Here is a 14,423-nt window from a genome sequence, read left to right as displayed (position 1 = left end):
TTCTTTTGTCTTTCAGTTCTCATCTATTTGAAGGCAAAGTCTATATATGCATTATCCATTACCTAATAAAGTGAACCTTTCCCAATCATTTTTGGACCATCCTGCTACCTAAGTGACCTTTCCATGGTCTCATGGTGATTGCCTCCCTGTTACATCATTCACCATAAGCTTAAAAATCTGTCCTATAAATGACAATCAGGAATGAGTAAATGGACCAATGGCCACAGGTCAGCCTGCTCAGACTTAAGAGTTGGTTATCCTAAGGCTACCATGGTGGTATTTAGACTCTGGATCATAGTGAGAGATGGAAGATCTTTTAATGAAACCTTGGTTTGATTTTCTTATTTTCAGATAAGGAAATTGAAGCCCAGAGAGGAGAAGTGACTTGCTTAAACTTGCACAGCTCATAAGTGGAATAATAAGAGAAACTCTGATCTTATTCATCCTTTCCATTACATCACCACACTGTCTCGAAAAATGAGACGTTTCAACTTTCCAGGTCTCCTAAAATAAAAGTGAGTGTTATTATCATCTGTTAGTTGAAAGCAACTGTGATCCTTTGTATCCAAATACCAGAAGTCAATGGTTCACCTACCTTAACAAGATGCTCAGTGAAAAGCTAATATCAGAAACCTCAAGAATTGTGCCACTCTGAGAATTCAAATTACTGGATATTGACTGAAAACAAATGGTGAGCAAGGCCTCTTTTGGAAACACTTATTGAAAGTGTCGTGTGTGTGTGTGTGTGTGTGTGTGTGTGTGTGTGTGTGTGTGGTTTTCCACCTTAGTAAATGTCACCAGTGCCAATTCAACCTCTGCAGTCAGGACACTTTTCAATGCTCCAATCACATTTCTGCTTCATCACCTTGAGCAAGTTCCTTAACTTATTTGAAGGTCAGTTTCCTGTTCTATGAGATAAATAACCTACCTCAGCAATGTTCTGCAATTTCATTTAGATAATCTACAGAAAACATTTTGTTCAGCACTTAGCCAATGGCAAACCTTCAAGTGGACTTTTCAACACAATGAAATCAGTGGTGTTTTTGCAAGGCCCTGAGAACTCCTCCACAGTGTTCCCAGGCAGCTCTCTTGAACCACGCAGTGTGGTTTGCTTTTTGTCCATCTTTACTCAATATCTGGGTAGGCTTCCTGGAGGAGGTATTTATTAAACAGAAGAATAACGGATCTAACTAGGATCCCCAAAATGTGGGTCAAAACTTCATGAAAAGTCTACAAAGAAATGAAGTAATCAAGCCCTAAAAAAAGACAAATTTATGTTGGGAGAGTGGTTCTTTACTGTGGTCTGTGGATGAGGACTGATCTCTGAAGCTTTGATATCTATTTGCTGGAGAAGAATAAACACTGAGAATAAGCTTTGAAAAAAACTTATATAGCAATTTGGAAGTAATTTTACATTTGTTTCTCATGATTATAAACTTATGGACATTAAAAAAAAATCAGACTAGAAGAGGGTGGACTAAAGCTAAACTAATTCCAAATCTTACTGTGGCAGATAAGTTGCTGTGGTCCCCCTCACATACACAAATATCCTTTGCCATTTTCTCCTGAAAGAAGAAGAAAAAACTCACCAAAAGAATAGAGATGATGATCCTAGGAATTAAGGGAATCAGTTTTATTTGCAAGAAAGAGTAATGAGTTCTCATTTTTGCCTATAAAAATTTTTTTGACCTGTTAGCTAGGCCTTGTGTTTAGCTACATTTTAATGAACACAAGAGAATCACAGGAAATTTCTTTGGTGCTAGACTTTCTTTCCTAGGTTGGCAGGGACAGAGGGGAGTCAGATCTGTAGGCTCTTTTTCTAGCCATTTTACAGAAGATCTGGAAGAAGAGAACACCCTAGAAGGTCAGATCCTGCCCTTCTGCTGGCCTGGGCCTAAAGATCCCAGGGTGCTACCACTAGCTGGGCACGTGCTCCCACTTGGGGAAGTGAGGCCTGGGAAAGCAGTAGCACTAGGGCACATTTTACCCCAGATCAACGGAATTCTGCCCTGAGAGCCTGGCTTCCTCCTCTGCACTGCCTAGTTCTGGCAAGTCCCTACACAAGCCAGCCTTTCCAAAGAGGAACGCCTGATGGCTGGCTCCAGCATTTCAGCTTCCTCTTTCTTCCCTAGTTCCTCTGCAAGGCTGGCCCTGAGAACCCTGATTCTCAGAAACTCCAAGATCCACAGTGGTAGGAATCTTCAGGACAGAAGAGCAGAACTTGGGCCATGATTTAAAGTCAGCAGAAGACTCGATTTCAGTGCAGAATAAGCAAAATCTTCCCAAGAGTCCCATTTGGGGAGTGCCTCAGGGCAGGTGTTTACACAGGACCACAGGGAAGTCACAGAAGAGACTCTAAAACCAGACAAAGGTTTATCAGATTTTCCTGAAGATGTCTGCCTAAAGTTACGTGTCTATGAAGCTTCGAGTTAGCATCAGTTATGTATGACAAAAGCAGATCTGACAGCCCACCCGACCCCCACACTGAGGTTGGACACCATCGCTGAGCCTGCCTGCCTGCCCCCTACTGCTGAGGAACACTGCACTTGCCTCTGTGCTGACTCAGCGCACCCTCACTGGGGCTCCCCTGCTTCTCTGGAGGCTGGTGCAGGCATTCTGAGTTATTCCTGAGGGCATGGCCATCATCATTGGAAGGGCAGCTCCCTTCCTGAGACACCTACGGCAGACTGGAGGTCCTTTGACAGGACTCAGGATTCAAGAAGAGGTGGTATTGAGAGACTCGGGACCAACTCAGAGCTGCCGGGTGAGTCTCTCCCACTGGGCAAGGCTCCCCGGACAGGGCAGTAGTCCCGGAACGCAGGGAACTTCATGGAGTAGAGTGGCCAAGTGAGACTCCCCCCATGGAGCCGTGAACCCAGACAAATGGGAGCATTGTAGAGGAGGACCTCCCAGCAAGAGGCTTCGGTGCAGGGCAAGGCTCCCTGGCCCAGGCAGTAGGTCGGGACCCCTGGGAACTTCTGAGGAGAGCTGCCCAGCGAAACTTCCCCACTGGGTGAGTCTTCCCCACCAGGTGTGGCTTTCCCACCAGGGCAGTAGAACCAGAGACACAGGTCCAGACCAGCCAAGCCCCAGCCCTCAGTCTAGTCCCCCTTTGACTGACCATCGGTCAACAAGTAGAGGCGCCTCTGCCCACTAGCAGGAACTATACCCCACCTGAAGGCCACCACCCCCAGAGGGGCAGCTTCCTTGTGGAGCACTGCATTATCAAGTTCCTCTAAGACTTCAGGCTACTGAAGGCTAGGAGGTGAGTTATTGGAAATCTATAGGGACACTATAAGTCAATAGAGGAAATCTGCAATATCTCAGAGTTTCACTACTAGAGGGGTAGATACCTGAGCAATATGAGAAAAAAAGGGAAGAAGATGTCCCAAACAAACCTAGATGCTACATCAATAAAATCCAATGACAGCATGGCAGAAGAAATGTCAGAAAGGGAGTTCAGAATGTACATAATTAAAATAATCAGAGAAGCAAATGATGAGATGAAAGAGCAAATGCAGGCTTTGATTGATCGCAACACTCAACAGTTAAAAGAGCAAATGCCGGAAGCAAAAGATCATTTCAATAGAGTCAGACATACTGAAAAAAAAAAAAAAACAGAAATCCTTGAAATGAAGGAAACAATAAACCAAATTAAAAACTCCACAGAAAGCATAACCAATAGGATAGAACACCTGGAAGACAACCTCAGACACTGAAGACAAAATATTTAACCTTGAAAACAAAGTTGACCAAACAGAGAAGATGGTAAGAAATCATGAACAGAATCTATAAGAATTATGGGATATCATGAAAAGCCAAATTTAAGAATTACTGGGATTGGGGAAGGCATAGAGAAACAAACCAAAGGAAAGAACAATATACTCAATGAAATATTATCAGAAAATTTCCCAAATCTGAAGAACGAAATGGAAAATCAAATACAAGAGGCTTATAGGACTCCAAATATACAAAATTACAATAGACCCACACCAAGGCACATTATAATGAAAATACCTAACATGTATAATAAAGACAGAATTTTAAAGACTGTGAGAGAAAAGAATCAAATTACATTCAGGGGGAAACTAATATGGATATCAGCAGATGTTTCAACTCAGACCCTAAAAGCTAGAAGGGCCTGGAACAACATTTTTGAAGCCCTGAAAGAAAATGGATGCCAACCAAGAATCTTATACCCAGCAAAACTTACCTTCAGATTTGACAACGAAATAAAATCCTTCCAAGATAAACAAAAGATAAAAGAATTTACAAAAAGAAAGCCAGCGCTACAGAACATTCTCAACAAAATATTCCATGAGGAAGAGATGTAAAAAAAACGATGTAAATCAGTAAAGGGAGGAACTACCCTAAAGGAACAGCCAAATAAAGGAGAAACCAAGTTGTGTTAAAAAAAAAAAAAAATGAGCCAAATGACCAGGAATACAAATCATATCTCAATAATAACCCTGAATGTTAATGACCTGAACTCTTCAGTCAAAAGACATAGACTGGCAGATTGGATTAAAACGAAAGATCCAACAATTGCTGCCTGCAAGAGACTCATCTCATAGAAAGAGATACTCACAGACTAAAGGTAAAAGGATGGGAAAAAACATACCATGCACATGGACTCAGCAGAAAAGCTGGAGTATTCATCCTCATATCAGATAATGTGGACTTCAATCCAAAGTTAGTTGGAAGGGATAAAGAAGGTCATTTCATACTGCTAAGAGAAGCACAAATCAGCAAGACATAACAATCATAAATATCTATGCCCCAAACAGTGGTCCATCCATGTACGTCAAACAAATCCTTCTCAATTCCAGAAATCAAATAGACCACAACACAATAATACTAGATGATCTTAACACACCTCTCTCACCACTGGACAGATCTTCCAAACAAAAATTGAACAAAGAAACCATACATCTCAATAACACAATCAATAATTTAGACTTAACAGACATATATAGAATATACCATCCAATGAAGAGTGAATACACTTTCTTCTCAGCAGCACATGGATTCGTCTCTAAAACAGACCATATTTTATGCCACAAAGTCACTGTTAGCAAATATAAGAAGATAGAGACACTACCTTGTATTCTATCAGATCATAATGAATTGAAATTAGAAATAAATGACAGAATAAAAAAACAGAAACTACTCCAACACCTGGAGATTAAATAATGCATGACTGTATGATGAATGGATAACAGAAGACATCAGGAGGAAAATTAAAAAATTATTAGAGGTAAATGAGAACAAAGATACATCATATCAAAATTTCTGGGACACTATGAAAGCAGTACTTAGAGGAAAATTTATTTCATAGAGTGCATTCAATAAAAGAAGAAAAAAAATCAACAAATAAATGACCTAACACTACAGCTCAAAGCCTAGAAAAAGAATAGAGCTACACCAAAAGTAGTAGAAGACAGGAAATAGTTAAAATCAGAGCTGAAATCAATGAAATTGAAAAAAAAGAAACAATAGAAAAAAATCGACAAAATAAATAGTTGGTTCTTTTGAAAAAATAAACAAAATTGATAAACCCTTAGCCACACTAACAAAAGAGAAGGAGAAAACTCAAATTACTAAAATTTGGAATGAACAAGGAAATATCACAACAGACACGACTGAAATACAAAACATAATTAGAAGCTATTTTGAAAATCTCTACTCCAACAAAATAGAAAATTTTGAAGATATCAACAGGTTTTGTAGAGACATGAATTACCTAAACTGAACCAGGAGGACATACACAATTTAAATAGACCAATTTCAAGTAATGAAATAGAAGAAGTCATCAAAAGCCTACCAACAAAGAAAAGTCTGGGACCAGATGGGTTCTCAGCCGAGTTCTACAAAACCTTTAAAGAAGAGCTCATTCCAATACTTCTCAAAGTATTCCATAAAATAGAAGAGGAGGGAACCCTCCCAAACTCATTCTGTGAAGCCAATATCACCCTGATACCTAAACCAGACAGACACATTGAGGAAAGAAAATTTCAGACCAATATCCTTAATGAACATTGATGCAAAACTTCTCAACAAAATCTTAGCAAATCGCATACAAAAATATATTAAAAAGATAGTGCACCACAATCAAGTGGGTTTTAACCCAGGAATGCAAGGTTGGTTCAACATTTGGAAATCAATAAATGTAATTCACCATATCAATAGACTTTAAGTCAAGAATCACATGATTATTGTGATAGATGCAGAAAAAGCATTTGATAAAATATAGCACCCCTTCATGCTCAAAACACTAGGAGAAATAGGGATAGTGGGAACATTCCCTAACATTGTAAAGGCCATCTATGCTAAGCCCATGGCCAATAGCATTCTAAATGGTGAAAAACTGAAAGCATTCCCCCTAAAAACTGGAACAAGGCAGGGATGCCCTCTTTCATCACTTCTAGTCAACATTGTTCTCGAAACTCTAGCCAGAGCAATTAGACAGACCAAAGAAATTAAAGGGATATGAATAGGAAAAGAAGAACTCAAACTATCCCTATTTGCTGATGACATGAATATATATTTAGAGGAACTGGGAAATTCCACCAGAAAACTTTTAGAACTCATAAGTGAATTCAGTAAAGTACCAGGATATACAATCAATGCTCATAAATCTAATGCATTTTTATTCATAAGTGATGAATCCTCAGAAAGAGAAGTTAGGAAAACTATCCCATTCACAATAGCCTCAAAAAAATTAAAATACTTGGGAATCAATCTCACAAAAGAAGTGAAAGACCTCTACAATGAGAACTACAGAACACTAAAGAAAGAAGTTAAAGAAAACCTTAGAAGATGGAAAGATCTCCCATGTTCTTGGATAGGCAGAATTAATATTGTCAAAATGGCCATACTACCAAAAGTGCTATACAGATTCAATGCAATTCCAATTAAAATCCCAATGACATACCTTACAGAACTACAGCAAGCAATCATGAAATTCATCTGGAAGAATAAGAAAGCCAGAATAGCTAAAGCAATCCTTAGCAGGAAGAATGAAACAGGGGGTATCACAACACCAGAACTTCAACTATACTACAAAGCAACAGTAACAAAAACGGCATGGTATTGGCTCCAAAATAGACAGGGAGATCAATGGTACAGAATAGAAGACACAGACACAAACCCAAATAAATACAGTTTTCTCATACTAGACAAAGGTGCCAAAAATATGCAAAGGAGAAAAGATAGCCTCTTCAACAAATGGTGCTGGGAAAACTGGAAATCCATATGCAACAGAATGAAACTAAACCCCTATCTCTCACCCTGCACAAAACTCAACTCAAAATGGATCAAGGACCTTCAAATCAGACCAGAGACCCTGCATCTTACAGAAGAAAAAGTAGGTCCAAATCTTCAACATGTCGGCTTAGGATCAGACTTCCTTATCAGGACTCCCATAGCACAAGAAATAAAAGCAAGAATCAATAACTGGGATAGATTCAAACTAAAAAGCTTTCTCTCAGCAAAGGATACTATCAGCAATGTGAAGAGAGAGCCTACTAAGTGGAGAAAATCTTTGCCACTCATACTTCAGATAGAGCACTAATTTCCAGAATATATAAAGAACTCGAAAAACTCTACACCAAGAATACAAATAACCCAATCAACAAATGGGTTATGGAAAATCAACAGACACTTCACAGAAGAAGATGTACAAGCAATCAACAGATATATGAAAAATGTTCAACATCTCTAGTAATAAGAGAAATGCAAATCAAAACTACCCTTAGATTCCATCTCACCCCAATTAGAATGGTGATTATCAAGAATACAAGCAACAATAGGTGTTGGAGAGGATGTGGGGAAAAAGGTACACTCATACATTGCTGGTGGGGCTGCATATTAGTGCAGCCACTCTGGAAAGCAGTGTGGAGATTCCTTAGAAAACTTGGGAATGTAACCACCATTTGACCCAGCTATCCCACTCCTCGGCCTATACCCAAAGAACTTAAAATCAGCATACTACAGTGTTGCAGCCACATCAATGTTCATAGCTGCTCAATTCACAATAGCCAAATTGTGGAACCAACCTAGGTGCCCCTCAATTGATGAATGGATAAAGAAACTGTGATATATATATATATATATAATATATATATATATATATAGAGAGAGAGAGAGAGAGAGAGAGAGAGAGAGAGAGACAATGGAATACTACTCAGCTATAAATAAAAAAATTATGGCATTTGCAGGCAAATAGATGAAATTAGAGACTATCATGCTAAGTAAGATAAGCCAATCTCAAAAAACAAAAGGATGAATGATCTCGCTGATAAGCGGATGATGATACATAATGGGGAGTGGGAGGGAGGCAAGAATGGAGGAAGAAGGGACTGTATAGAGGGAAAAGAGGGGTGAGTAGGGTGGGGTGAAGGAAAAAAAATAACAGAATGAATCAAACACCATTACCCTATGTAAATGTATGATTACACAAATGGTATGCCTCTACTTCATGTACAGAGAAGTTGTACCCCATTTGTTTACAATGAAAAAACAAAGTATATCTGAGAAATAGTTTTCTTATTGTTTTACACTGGTAAATCTGAAACATTTCAATTATACTAACAAACAGAGAAAATAACACACTAGATCTCTATAAGTCTATCATCAAAATTAAACAGATTTTGCTATACTGGCTTCAGATCTCCACACCCCAGCCCAAAGAAATTAAAGCGTCCACTTCCAAGTAAAGCTCCACTTCTTTAATGCTTACTTTTAACTGATACATAAAAAACTAAAAGTTGGTACATATTAATGAGGTACCTGTGATGTTTCAGTTCAGATATACATTCTATAATGTTTATATAAGTTTAAACATATTTATTTCCTCAAACATTCACCATTTCTTTATGATAAAAGCATTCAGAATCCTTTCTTCTTGCTTTCTGAAATATTCAATACATCATTGCCACCTATATTCACCTGCTGGGCAACATCACACCCAGACTTCTTTCCCCTTTCAGCTTATTTTCTATTTATCAACTTTTCCCCATCCCTCTCTAAAATTGCATGTCTTTATCCTTTCCTCATCCATTCCCAAAGGTAACCATTCAATCTGTATCATTTCCACGTATTTTTAATAAATATGAATATATTAATAAAACTCATGTTTATATTTTAATATCAATATACATGTACACATGTATGCAACACATACATATCCTTTTATAAATTACTTTTTCACTCAACATTGTTTTGAAAGTTTACACATTTATAAAAAATTAGTCCAGTACATTTATATTAACTTCTGTATATTACAGTGTTCACAGTACCACATTTCGTACACCACAACTGTGGCCTGTGTAATTAACAATCTTTTATGTTTGTGCATATTTATTTGTGTGTACAAGTACATGTTCTGTATTGTGTACAGGTGGATCTCTAAACACACACACCCATATAAGCACAAATCTGTACACCTACAAAATGGTTTCTCCAGGCTTTATACCCAGGGATAGAATTGCTATCTCACAGCAGGAACACATCTTTGACTTCAACGGACATTGCCAAATTGTTCTCCAAAGTGACTGTACCAGTTGACGCTCCCACCAGACTTCCCTTACGTCCACATCTCACCATCCCTGTAGTCATCAAACTTAATTTTTCAAGCCTTGCAGATATGAGTGGTATTTCATTGTTTCAACTTACATTTCCCTTATGTTGGGAATCATTTACACTTTTTGAGGGAAAGAAAAGAGTCTATTCTTTCCCCATGCCACATGCTTACTTGCCTCACTTACTTGAGGCAGGGGGGAGCATATAGCTGGGAACCCAGAGTTCAGGCAAAGTTCCAAAGACCCCCAGGAATTTTGCACCTCGGGTCAAGCACCAATTAGAGTCAGAATTGAAAGCTGAATTTCAAAAAGACATCAAGGAGATGTGACCAAAACCGAGTACAGAATCAGTATGTACAGATTCAAAACTCTGAAATCGGAAGGTGGACAAGAGCAAAACATATTGAAGTCAATGGGCAAGGATCCAAATTATCTTCAAAAACAAAAACTGTTGTTTGCAACTGGCAAATGGAGAGAGAGAAAGATTGGGGTTGGGACTCCTGAGCAGAAAGAAAGAGAGACTCTAGATCTAGTGCCAAGATCTCAGAAACTTGAACCGTTTCCATTGTACCCTTGGTCACTCCACTGGGGACCTTGAGTGCCCTCCTTAACTCTGCTATGTCCTTCTAAACAAAATCCCTCAAGTCAACAGGCCAGAAAACATGAACCACACCTGGGTCTGAGGATTTGGGATTTTAGAATTTTTTTTAGATAAAATGACAAGCAATGCTGTGTTGGAAGAGTCACTTACTTTGGGCAAATTATTTCTCCTTCTGGTGGCTTCTTTTCAAAACATGTTTTGGAAACATTTAACAGTACTTCCCATAGTACTACTTCTCAGAGAAGTTAAACAGATCCAGACTGATGGAGTGACTTCAAGACATGTGCACTAAAATATGCCTCCCATATTAAAGACACTGAAATTTTTGGGGATTAACTCATTTCCTTGGAGGGTGTGGGAATCCCACGTATCTCATGACTTTTTACCAGGCAAAACTCTGAGAAGTAGAGGCATCTCTCAATGTGTGTGACAGATATGGCTCTTCTTAATGGGGACAGGAAACCACTCTAACCTCAATGGGTCCACAGTTTCACAGCCAACTTTCCCTTCAGTTCACTTTGCTTCAATTATGGCCAATGCTAAGGACATCAACCAAAGGAGTCTCCAGAGAGACAAACCTAGAAGTGTGTCATTGCTACACAATAGCATCTTGAGAGGCTAAGAATCCAGGACCCTCAGAACTCATTTTTTTTTTATTTGACACTATGCAAGTATAAAATGAAGTGAAGGCCTCAGTTCAAAATGCGTGGGATTTAATAAAATCCTAGAAACATGAATGAGAAGTATCTGGAATTATTTTGCAAAGCCAAGCTGTAGCAAAGATCAATTCTCATTATTCTGACCTTTTTAAGATTAAATATGACCAAAATAAACTATATTTCTTAGAATTCTTCAACGACATGGCCATGCCTGATACTATTGGCCGTTTCCAATTTTTCACAGCCTTGGTATCTATCATAAAATATCATAAATTTCCTTTAAAGGAAATTTAATTTTTTTTCTGGTTTGTTTTGTTTTGTTCTGTTTTTTGACTCATTGTATACAAGTGGGGTATAAGTTTTCATTTCTCTGGTTATACACAATGTAGAGTCACACTGTTTGTGTAATCATATATGTACATAGGGTAATGTTTGTCTCATTCCATTATCTTTCCTTCCCTCCACTCCTGCCCCATCCCTCAATTCTCTGTACACAATCCAATGTTCCTCCATTCTTCCCTTCCCTCTTCCCCATCCCATCTTGTATCATCACTCACTTATCAGAGAAAACATTTGGCCTTTGATTTGGGGGGATTGGCTTATTTCAGTTAGCATGATATTCTCCAACTCCATCCATTTACCTACAAATGCCATAATTTCATTCTTCTTTATGGCTGAATAATATTCCATTGTGTATGTATACCAGTTTCTTTATCCATTCATCTACTGAAAGGTATCTAGGTTGGTTCCATGATCTAGCTCTTGTGAGTTGAGCTGCTATAAACATTGATGTGGCTGCATCACTGTAGTGTGCTGATTTTAAGTCCTTTGGGTATAGGCCAAGGAGTGGGATAGCTTGGTCAAATGATGGGTCTATTCCAAGTTTTCTAAGGAATTTCCATACTGCTTTCCAGAGTGGTTGCACCAATTTGCAACTCCATCAGCAATGTAAAAGTGTGCCTTTTTCCTCACATCCTCACCAACACCTATTATTGCTTGTATACTTGATAACAGCCATTCCAATTGGGGTGAGATGAAATCTTAGGGTGGTTTTGATTTGCATTTCTCTAATTACTAGAGACATTGAACACTTTTTCATGTGTTTATTAATCACCTGTATATCTTCTTCTGTAAAGTGTCTGCCCATTCCTTGGTCCATTTATTGACTGGGTTCTTTGTAATTCTGGTGTAAAGTTTTTTAAGTTCTTTATAAATTTTGGAGATTAGTGCTCTATATGAAGTGTAAAATAAATTTTAAAGCCCATTTATTCATGCATTTGCACGTACAAAAACACACCAAATGACATTGTGTTTACAGAATATTAGGCATGCTCACTGGAATATCCAAATGCCAAAAAGCCATTCCAATCAAGATTCTTGGTTGAGCACCTCCTATGAGTTGATTAGAAAAGGTTATGAGTACATCAGAGTCATTACATGTGCAGCTCCTGTGCACCACAGATGGTTCAAATGAAGAGACTTTAATGAATGGACCCCTGATAGCAGTGTGGGTCAGGTTGAAGGAACAGGTCAAGGCTGGTTAGGTACCCAAGAACCAGTAACCTTTGGGAAGCCATAAGCATACCTAGGACACCAGGGACATAGGAAGAGAATACATTTACTGGAGCTCAGTTACAGCTGGAGACTTGAAGGGTGACTGCCTAGTGGGAATTGTAGTGGGAGGGACACAAGTACTACCAGAGACCCAGGACAGAAAATTCCAATCTCTCCCTCCTTCCACCTTGGCTCTTCTGGTTCTCCCACTTATTAAATGCTTCTGGAAGCCAGCTGGCAAGGGAGCCTCAGTGATGTAGTCCTTGGAGTTAGTCAGCACTGGGCACAGAGTAGGGTGGGGAGGAGAGGAGAATGAGAGAGGAGCTGGAGCACACTTGGGGTGCCAGACAACAATCTCAGGTGGCTCTCTTCAACCCGGTGCTTCCTGTTTTAATCATTGCATCACTCTGTATAAACATAGAAACAAAATGATGTACCCCATTTGTGTACAATAAATCAAAACACAATCAGTAAAAAATTTTTAAAAAATAATTTTTAAAAAAATCATTGCATCCCTCAGTCACCAGGAAAACAAGGTGCACTGAGCACAAATCTTCTCTTGATCTCTTGATTAAACATCTCATAAATCTGCCTGATCCTGGGTCGGTCTCCACATTTCTTAGGGGAAAGATGGTCCAATTCAGAGTCACTTAACTCAGAAGTCAACCGAACAGGAGTTTCCCTCATCATTTGAATACGGTCATAAACAACAGCATGGATGAAGACCCATACAAGACTTGAGCAGCAAATTCCTTATGTCTAGACCAACTTGCCACTGGCTTCCAGCAGAAAGAGAGAGCTCTCTATTTATTTTCTGGAAAAAGTGGCCTCTAACCATTTTGTTAAGCAAAATAAGCCAAACTCAGAAGGTCAAGAGTCTTGTGTTTTCTCTCATATGTGGAAGTTAGAGAGGAAAAAGGAAAAGAAAGGTGGGGCAGGGGAATATCATGAAAAGCAAAGAGAGATCAGTAGATCAAAGCGGGGTGAGAGGGAAGTGGTAGGGAGTAACAATGACCAAATTACATTGTTATATTGTGTGCATGCACAAATAAGTAACAACAAATCCCACCATAATGTACAACTATAATGCATCTATAAAATAATGCGGGGGGAAAGTGACCTCAGGCAGGCCCTAGGCCAGAGGACACAGTTACCAATGATGAGTATAAAGGCCAGCACTTAGTCCTGAGCATGTGCCAAGCTATTCTAAAGGCCTTGGGTGTGAGCTGGTTGACTAGCCATTTACAGAGGCATGGGATCACAGAGCAAAAGGAAAGAGGATGGGTTACTGATTTCCCTACTCCCCTTGCAGTTTGGGCAATGGTTGCATGCCTCTCCCAGGGCTACAGTTAATACCCTGGCTTGAGAAAATATTCCCTCTGCTTCCCCACAGGCCTAGGGAAATAGCACTCTTCTCCATCCTTTTTTGCTTCCCCAACCCTATTCATACCTCTATAGGTTGCCATTTCACCAAAGTTCCTCTCCTTGAGTGTGCTATATGCCTCCTGGTGGGTCACTGGATGATGGAACAAATGTGAACTCAGTTAATGATGCTGCAGCTCCCTACTGAGACAGCCACCTTCATAAGTGCACAACGGGAACTGATGTTGGGACATAGTGCTCTGTCTTCAGCAAAGACACAATTTAACTTCCTCTTCATGTACCCACTAGCTGATACAGGCAAGCGGCCTGACTGGACCTAAACATCTTAGTGTGTTAAATGGAACTAAAAATACCTAATCCACAGGGTCAGTAAAAGGTAAAAAATGTTAAATACCTAGTATAGAGTATGTTTTTAGTAAATTTAAATTCTCTTTTTTTTTTTTTTTTTTTTTTTGTGGTGCTGGGGATTGAACCCAGGGCCTTGTGCATGTGAGGCAAGCACTCTGCCAACTGAGCTATCTCCCCATCCCCTAAATTCTCTCTTAAAGGATTCTACTGTTTTCTCTTGGAACGTAGTTGTTACCCCATGGAGTCTGGGTCTAAGAATTCTTCTCCTGTTCCCCTACACCTTAACATGAGTTGAGT

Source organism: Sciurus vulgaris (assembly GCF_902686455.1).
Source record: "Sciurus vulgaris genome assembly, chromosome: 3".
NCBI lineage: Eukaryota > Metazoa > Chordata > Mammalia > Rodentia > Sciuridae > Sciurus > Sciurus vulgaris.
Note: the sequence above shows the minus strand (reverse complement) of the source record.